The following is a 9,790-nucleotide window of genomic DNA, read 5'->3' on the forward strand; positions in this document are numbered from 1 at the left end:
TCGTTTTTTTTGGGTGTTAAGTTTGAGAAGTTCTTTATAGATCTTGGATACCAGCCCTTTATCTGTAGTGTCATTTGCAAATATCTTCTCCCATTCTGTGTGTTGCATCTTTGTTTTGTTGACTGTTTCATCTCTCTCCTCCACGAGACTATAAATCCCATGAGGCCTGCAGGAGTGTCTTTTTAAATTCTTCACATTGTTCCCTAAAGCCTAGCCCAGTGTCTGATACATAGTAGATGCTCCATAAATACTTGAGGAACGAATAGAGTCATCAGATATGCTGAAACATAATTTGTCAATAATGTAGGATTATTTGTAAGAGTGAAATGATGAGAAAATTAAGGCAATAACCATGGAGCTGGAGAGGTAGGCACAGATTAAAGAGAAACTGTTTTAGGGAGGTATACCTTTGATGAGCAGGAATTGTCTGTTAACTCCAGAGATTTGACCTGGGATCCAGTGCATATTGCTACTCTGCACCCAGTAGAGGGCATTCTGGGAGAGGAGCATTTAGAAGTGAGAAAAAGATAATTTTATTATGCTGAGTTTGCCTTTCTTGAGGAACTTCCAACTCTCCCATTCATGTTCTTCTGGCCACTGTTCTTTGACCTCCGAGGAATTTCCAATCCTTTGACTCCTTTCTCTCCTTATCTATCTGATAGATTGCTGTTATACCTACCCGAAAGTGACTTGGTAAATCTGAAATGTCCAGCTTATGATAAGCAGCCATAGTTGCGTAATACTTAGCTGTATGGCCAGGTTTTCAATGGCATGCCAGGGGCTGCTTTTCAAATAACAGGCTGTCAGTGAATGGCCTTGCTCCAGAACCCTGAGGTTCTGCACTGTGATTCCTTTGTTAGGATTACCCAAGACTCCACATAGCATCCTTACTGACTATGGACTTCTCTAGTACCGTTGGATCTGCTGAGACATAGGGCCAAACAGCAAGCAGCTTGCATTTCAGCATGGACTTGCTGCAGATCACTGTCTTGCTCAGGGACCCACTCAAACTGGCAGCCATCCATATTGCCCAATAAATGTGTTGCAGCTATATTTTCAAGTGTGGCATATGCTGCTATCGAAAAGCCAAAGAGGCCCAAGTCCTCTGCCTCTTCTCTATTAATAGGAATTGCAAGATGAAGTAAGTTATTCTTCACCTTAGAGAGGCTGTCCCAGTATGTCCCCAAACTTTCAGACTCATAAAAATATTATATAGTAGACCCCCAGTCTTTGTAGGGTTTAACTTCCACACTCTGGCATGAATGTACCTGTCATCATATTGAAGACAGTATTTTTCAAACTTGAATATACAAACATCTGGGGAATCTGAAATGCAGATTTTTACTCAGTAAGTCTGAGATGGAGCTCAAGAGTCTGCATTATTGGCCCCCATTTTTTTTAACCCTCCTTTCACCTCCCTCTTTCACCTTATAACTTTGAAGTTTTTTCCCACTAAGGGGCAAAGCAGTGTTGATCCTTGTTTTTCATGGATTCTGCATTTTGAATTTGCCTACTTGCTGACATTATTTGTAACCCCTAAATTAATACTCATGTCACTTCCACAGTCATTTGCAGACATGCGCAGTGGCAAAAAACTTGAGTTTCCAGCTAAGGTTGAGCAGGCAATATTCTTCCTTTTTGTTTTAGGTCTTGCACTAGAAACAAATGTCCTCTTTGCAATTTTTAATGCCGCTTTTTTTTTTTTGCATTTTTCCACTTTTTATTGATGATTTCAGAGTACATATGGCCCCAAGCATTATGCAGACGTTCTGTCCAGTGTTCCCAAACGCAAGAAGGCTGTGATGTGCCTTACACAGAAAATACATGTGTCAGATAAGTTCCTTCAAGCATGAGTTATGGTATTGTTGGCCAGAAGTTTAATGTTAATGACTCAACAGTATGTATTGAGTGAGATGTCTCTAAACAGAAACACATTACACAAGGTTATGTATTGATCCGTTAATGAAAATGTGATCAGAGGCTCACAGGAAACGAACCTGTATTTCCCCTGGGGACAATGGTTCTGTATTTAGTAATGCAGTATTCATGGTGACTTTATAGACCATAACTACCACAAATAATGAGAATCAACTGTGTATTTCCCCACTCCTTGACACTGAGTTCAGCCATGTAACTTGTTCTGTTCAATAAAATAGGGCAGAAATAATGGTGTGCCTGTTCCAAGTCTAGACCTTAACAAGCTTGTGTTTCTGCTTGCTGTCTTGCACTTCTACCATCGCCTTGAGAAGAATGTGCTTGGGCTAGCTTGCTGGTCCCAGAAACACAGTAAAAGACACCTGGAGCACAGCAGAACCACCTGAGCTGAGCCCAGACTAGACTGGCCAACACATTGCTAACCCTTGAGAATTGTAAGGTAAATAAATGTTTGCTTGTAGTATGACTTTGGGAATTTGTGCGTGTTGGGGAGGGGGTCGTTAGTTTGTTTTTACATAGCAACAGCTAATTGCTATACCTGCCAAAACTTCAAATAATCAAATTAAAAGGAATAGCCAGGTAATTGATACACTTGCCTCAAATTCTAAAAGCCAAATAAAAATGTGAAGTTTTACCTCCAGAAATTTTAAAAATGTATATGGTAATGCAACTTTAATTTGTTAATGAACTGTTTAACTATGTTAACTAAGTGAGATATTATTTTAGCAATGAAGCGGTGATATATATTCAGATTTGATTCAGGCTTTACTCTTAATAGAAACTTTGGCATTTCTCATATATTCGTTGGATCCTTACCACAGTCAAGTAGGCAGGTGAGATAGGGACGTCGCCACATTACAAACACGGTAGCTATGGCTTGGAGAGTGTAAATTGTTTCCCAAGGCTGCACAAGTGGCAGAATGGGACTTCAACCTAGATTTCCAGCAGCAGATCCAAAATTCTTTTCAAAGCAGGAAGGAGGCAGGAGCAGTGAAGATGTTGACAAGCCAGGGAGGGTACTCAGAAGATAAGCTGGGGATTGAAGGAAGCTAAAAAGTATTGTTGCAACAGAAGGTGCCAGAATTCCTCTGAACTGTCTATTCAGAAAAATTTCACACCATTGATGAACCACTTAGGTTGGAGATTGAGCCCCAAGGACATCCGAGTCAGCAGGAGGACAGGCAACAGAAATTCATTATTACACCTCTCTTCATGAGAGAAGAGTATGAGGAGGGTTTGAGAAGGTGGGAATGGAAGAAGGAGAGAGAGGATGAAAAGGAGGGGATAAAAAAAAAAGGAGGTAAGTGAGGAGCTTGAGAGAGGAGACTATCAGAGAAAAATCCTAGAACTTAGTGGATTTCAGGATATCTCATTTTATTTTAATTGATGATGAATGAGTTTAGACATTTTTCAAGTTGGTATTGGCTATAACTTCCCATCTGTTCATCTTGGATCCATCCTAAAATTCTTTCTTAAAGCTCCTGTTGCATTTATTATCTATTTCAGTGCTTCCCAAACTTTTTCCCACATGATACATACAGATAAACAATATAATATAATCCATGCCTTCTATTGACTTTAACTCCAACAGACTGATTTTGATGGTTGTCAAGAATATCAAGGTTTTTCACCATTTCCTACTTGACTAAACTCATAGTTTCATTTTCTCAGCCACCGATGAAAATTCAAGAGCTTCTATTCAAAAACAGCAGGATGTTTCTGACAAAGTGATGTTTGACGTCTTAACAAAAGTACTTGTGTCTCAAAACCTGCTATCTCATCCTCATAAATTTCTTTCTCATACTCTGAGGGATTTGGTAATTTATCCAACCTTAAACTGGAATAAGCTACCTCTTTGTTTTATCTACTCAAGGCTATCTACTTTTTTAAGGAACTATAGATTATTTGGTTGTTTTGTGAGAAAACATGGATTTTTGGTCATTACTCCAATGAACCATATTTGCCCTACTGATGCAACTTTACACCCATTGTTCTATTTCCATACGTAGTAACTTTTTGTTATGCCAAATAAAGCATCATCTTTTTAAAGACATTTTAAGTGGCAGTTAAACATAGTAAGTATACAAACAATACCCCTAACTCAATAGAAGTGTTGATCAGCTATGACCAAGTTCATGCATGCACTTGAAAAAACAACTGAGTCACAACTACTGTCTGGCTACCTGTCACCATAAGAAGCAATCCGATGCAATGTTGCAATGCAATTGCTGAGATGTTAAATGTGAAAAAAATAAGAATAACAATGGTGGTTATTGTTATGCAATATTTGTATAACACCTGACAATCAAGTAAGGTTGTCATCACAGTGTTAACCAGCTCAAGGAATCCTCCAGGCTCAGGTCTACCCAGTTTTCCCTAGAGTTATGAGGATCAATTTCTCTATATACCTGTAACTCATTCGTAGTGCACCACCATGACTACCCACTATCTTATACTATTTAATAGGAATATGTCTAGCTATCTTTCTACTGTATGTGTATGCATCCTGTCATCATCTGCCTTGAGCCTGCATTGCATTCCCAAAACACCATCCCCAAACACAGGCTTTTTGCAATACTTAAGAACATATCCAGGGCACCTGGGTGGGTCGTCCCTTGGGCATCTGCTTTCAGCTCAGATCATAATCCCAGGGTCCTGGGATCTAGCCAGCATCATCTGGCTCCCCGCTCAGCAGGGAGTCTCCTTCTCCCTCTTCCTCTGCCCCCCCTCCCCCCTGCTTGTGTTTGCTTGAGCTCTCTCTCTCTCTCAAATAAATAAATAAAAATCTTAAAAAAAAAAAAAAAGGAAAAGAAAAGAACATATCCAAACCTTACATAATTTGGCCTCATCTGCCTGTGGGATGGCTTAATAATTCTCCCCCACTTGATCAGAAGTCATGACTACCACAATCTAGCTATGTTTCTATAAGCCGAGCACTTAACCTACTTAGGTCTCATTTTAAATAAGAGACTCTGTAAGGTCCCTTTAAGCCAGAAGTTGGAACCTGTGTCTTGTTGCAGGTTTCACATAAATGTGCATATTGGCCAGGTGAAATGAAAAGAAGAATGTGGGGACAGTGACAAACTGTAACATGTAAAACCTATCTAAATGCATTCTTACTCAGTTTTTTATATAATTCATTTTGTTTTCTTTGTTTGGTTTTAAATATGTGGGTAGGCCAGGTTTGGCCCAAAGGCTAAGAATTTGTGTAATCTGCTTTAAGCTCTAAAACCTACTATGCTTCTAGGATCAGTAATCATGGTTTATTCCCAGCTCTGCATCTTTGCTTATGTTGCCCATCCATTACTACTACTATCTCCCATGACCCCCACCCCTGCAGTAAAACACACATACAAACACACACACAATCACTCATATTCTTGAATAGCCTGGAGTACAAGTAGAACATTCAGTTAGCACAAGGAAGCTGAGAAGGATTTCAGCACGTATTCTGGGAGTTCTGAATCCCTCTGGAGTTCTCTGAAATTACACTGCAGACTGTAAATTAAAACCAGAGTTTGAGGTTTTCCCTATTGGTGATGTTGCCAAACATTCTTGAACTTAATTTTCTTTTTTTTTTAAGATTTATTTATTCATTTGAGAGAGCATGAGCGGTGGGGGGGGGAGGCTTGGGGGGGGAGGTGCAGGGGGAGAGGAAGAGGGAGAATCCCAAGCAGACTCCCCCTGAATGCAGAGCCCAACGTGGGGCTCTATCTCATGACCCTGAGATCATGACCTGAGCCGAAATCAAGAGCTGGACGCTCAACCCACTGAGCCACCTAGGCGACCCTTGAACTTTAGTTTTCTCATCTTTAAAATGGGGACAATGTATGACAAAGATCACTTATATGCTTCTTTTGAGGATTGAATATCATGATGGTTATAATAGGAACCAGTATTTATTGAGCATTTACCATCTTCAGGAACTTTGCTATGTGCTTTACATATGTGATCTCATTTAACCTTTAATAAAAACCTTCTAAGTCAAATATGAATAGCCTCATTTTTACAGATTAGAAAGCTGTTGTTCAGGAAGGCCACCTTTACTGAAGTCACACACCTGAGTGGTAGAGGACAGATTTAGATGTGACTCTCAAGCCTCCAGAACTGTCTTAATTTCCTATTGCTGCTGGAACAAATTACCACAAACTTTGTGGTTTAAAACAACATAAATTTGTTATCTTATAGTCTGAAGGTCAGAAGTCCAAAATGGGTCCCCCTGGGCTAAAATCAAGGTGTTAGCTGGGCTCTTGCATGAGAGAATCCGTGTCCGTTCCTTTTCCAGCTTCTGGAAGCTGCCTGCCTTCCTTGGCTCTTGTCCTCTACCGCTGACACTTTCTCTCTGACTCTAACTCTTCTTTCACCATCTTCCACATATCAGGACCCTTGTGATTACACTGGGCCCACCTCAGTAATCCAGGAACATCTTCTTATTTTAAGGTTCTGGGATTAGCAAACTTAATTCCATTTGTAAATTGAATCCTTCCTTGTTATATAACATACTATATTCATAAATTCTGGGGTTTTGGAAGTGAATGTTTGTGAAACTAATTAAACAAGGATGCCATTCGACTGGGATGGCTCTACTGCTGTGCTGGCCTCTGTGAAGTAAACCAAAGTCTACGCCTGTGAAGGCCTCAAGGTTACAAGGTCAAAACACTAAGGACAATCAAAGCACACACAGCCAACGAGGCTTTAAGCCATAGCCAATCAATCTCTTCCTTACTTTGCTTCCACCATTTCTCTATGAAATCTCTTCTTGAGCTCCTGTCAGTGGAGTGTTCCTACCATTTCTGGTTTGGCACTGCCTGATAGGAATCGATTTTTTTGTTCCAATAAACTCTTAAAAATTTTTAACAGGCCTGAGTTTATCTTTTTTTTTTTTTTTAAAGATTTTATTTATTTATTTGAGAGAGAGAGAATGAGAGACAGAGAGCATGATAGGGAAGAGGGTCAGAGGGAGAAGCAGACTCCCTGCCGAGCAGGGAGCCCGATGCGGGACTCGATCCAGGGACTCCAGGATCATGACCTGAGCCGAAGGCAGTCGCTTAACCAACTGAGCCACCCATTGGGGGGCCATTATTTTGCCTACCACATCCACTGATTGTATAGTATAGTACAGAGTTAGTAAATGTATTTAGTGGATATCTATTGTTTTTGTTCCTTCAGTATCTTTTCATCTAAGTTTTTTGGCATCATCCTCACCTCTGTTTCCTGTAGAGTACATCTTCTTATCCTTTTTGTTGCTAGTGACTGCCAATTACACAATTCTACCTCTTGTGGCCACAATAGGGGGCAGAGGGAAAAAATAGTAATGCATCACCCTAGACCCAGTATTGGTCGGAGAGGTGGGCATACAACCCAAATAGTCAAATCAGAGTCCTTCTTTAAGAATTGAGATGGAAGGGGTGCCTGGGTGGCTCAGTTAAGTTTCTTTCTTTCTTTTTTTTTTTAAAGATTTTTATTTACTTATTTGACAGAGAGAGAGACAGTGAGAGAAGGAACACAAGCAGGGGGAGTGGGAGAGGGAGAAGCAGGCTTCCCGCTGAGCAGGGAGCCCAATGTAGGGCTTGATCCCAGGACCCCAGGATCATGACCTGAGCTGAAGGCAGATGCTTAATGACTGAGCCACCGAGGCGCCCCAGTCAGTTAATTTTCTGACTCTTGGTTTTGGCTCAAGTCATGATCCTTTTTCCTTTGTTCCCTTTAACTATGGCCAGGAGCTCAACCCTAATCTCCAAGGGTGGGGCTGCAGACTCCTATGAGGGTCTCTCTTAAGGCAGTACTGCTAGTGATCAGCCCTCCCCAACGGGGGCCTTTGAGGAAGCCCAGTAAGGCATTTCCCCTACCCAACTTTTCCTTGAGTAGTCAAGGCCATTCACAGTGGGATGGGACTGATTCAGGGTAGGTGCATGTATTTGCCAAATGTAAACCCTCTCCCGACCACTACCATATTCCTTAACTATCCATCAAATTAACTCACCTTACCAGTCCCTTCACAATAATTGGTTCCAGCTAGACAAAATATCTTACACATCTATAAATATACAAATTTTATTCTTCCAGAGGAGCTGTTTTTTTTAAATATTCTTTAATCTATATCTTATATCTTTAGGAATCAGCTCATTTATTTCCTGAATGTCCCCATGACACCCTAGACTTGGGTAGGTGCCCTACCTCTGTGCTCACATAGCACTATTTGCTTTCCTTTAACACATTCTAGTGTAACTTTGTTGCCAAAAGATGAGCTCCTTCAGGGATTTTCAACTGTGCTTTACCCATTTCCATATTACTGGAGCCTGGCACATAGTAGGCCCTCGATAAAAGAAAAAGCCCCCCAGTGTGGGGCTCTGCATGCTGGAGATTCTTCTCCCCCTCCTCCTCCCTCCCCTTCTGTGCCCCCACACCCCCGCATGCACATGCACGTGTGTGTGCTCTCTCTCTAAAATAAAATAAACAAAATCTTAAAAAAAAAAGAATTGAGATGGAAGAGCAGCTTCCTCTTTCCGTTTGGATCATAAGCCACAGGCTATGACTTCAGCGATGCTAGTGGTCATATATCTACGGGCAGTTTCCCTCCTCTACAACATATGGAGAAACCTAAGAGAATAAGCCAACAGACAAACTGAATGTCAGACCACAGATGATAAACAGCAATTGGGCCCTTTTACTATTAAAATCTCACAATTCTGTGAGATTCCTGCAGTTGGCTCCACCCCTACATTTCAGAGGCCACCCCTGTGAGAGGATGATTTGGCTATTTTGCTCAGGCTACTTTGAGCTGGCTTAATATCACTTGACACAGAAGAGCCCTAAAATAAAAGCTTAGATTGAAGTACTACTTGCTTCATGTGTGTCAATTTTGTTTTCTTCATTACACTGTAACTCTTGTGAGGTCAGAATTCATGCCATGGTTTGGAGACATCCTCTACACATCTGTCAGTGCTAGATTTGTTTGTTTAAGAGCTCCAAAAAATGTTTTCTTATTTATATGTCCTACTTACATGTAATCACAAAAAAATAAACATAAATAAAACAAGTTATACAGCTTTAATTTTAGCATTTTTTTACTCTATTCATAAAATCTGTGTTTTCCAAGTCTGAAGCTTGCATAACTTCTGATCTTTAATATGATGGAGGTCTTAAAAATAAACAGTTGATCGTATGTGCTTGTGAAGTGTCAGGAGCACAGGAACAAGATTAATAATTGGCAGAGATTGGCCTAAACACTACTGACATTTTACTCTCCCCAAATTTTATCAATAGATTTTTGAAAAGGGACACTAATGTTTAAAAAAAGAGCAGTTTTAAAAGGAATGTGTGGCTCAGTTGGTTAAGTGTCTGCCTTTGGCTCAGGTCATGGTCCCGGGGTCCTGGGATTGAGCCCCACACGGGGCTCCCTGCTCAGTGGGAAGCCTGCTTCTCCCTGTCCCGCTCCCCCCATGCTTGTGCACTCTCTGTCAAATAAATTTTTAAAATCTTTAAAAACAATTAAATGTATGAAAAATACAGAAAAACACAAAAATTAACTTTTTAATATATGTCATCTTTTCACCTTTTGGGAACATTTTAATGTAATTAAGGTGTGTGTGTGTGTGTGTGTGTGTGTGCATAATCTCTTGGCAACCAAGAGCTTCAGAGAAATACTCCCTAACAAATGGAATTGACACACCAGTGGGATGTATCACAGTGTTTTATCTTTCCAGACTTTCTTTCATAGGAAAGAAATCACTGGATTAATTCAGGGACTATGTTCCCAAGTCAGTTAGTACTTTTAATTATGTCCAATAACCTTGAGTCAGTGGCTTTTTGGCACAGATTCCCAGTGTTACATGCCAGGCACAATTCTAGAGGT

Source organism: Neomonachus schauinslandi, chromosome 3 (assembly GCF_002201575.2).
Source record: "Neomonachus schauinslandi chromosome 3, ASM220157v2, whole genome shotgun sequence".
In the NCBI taxonomy this organism is placed as follows: domain Eukaryota; kingdom Metazoa; phylum Chordata; class Mammalia; order Carnivora; family Phocidae; genus Neomonachus; species Neomonachus schauinslandi.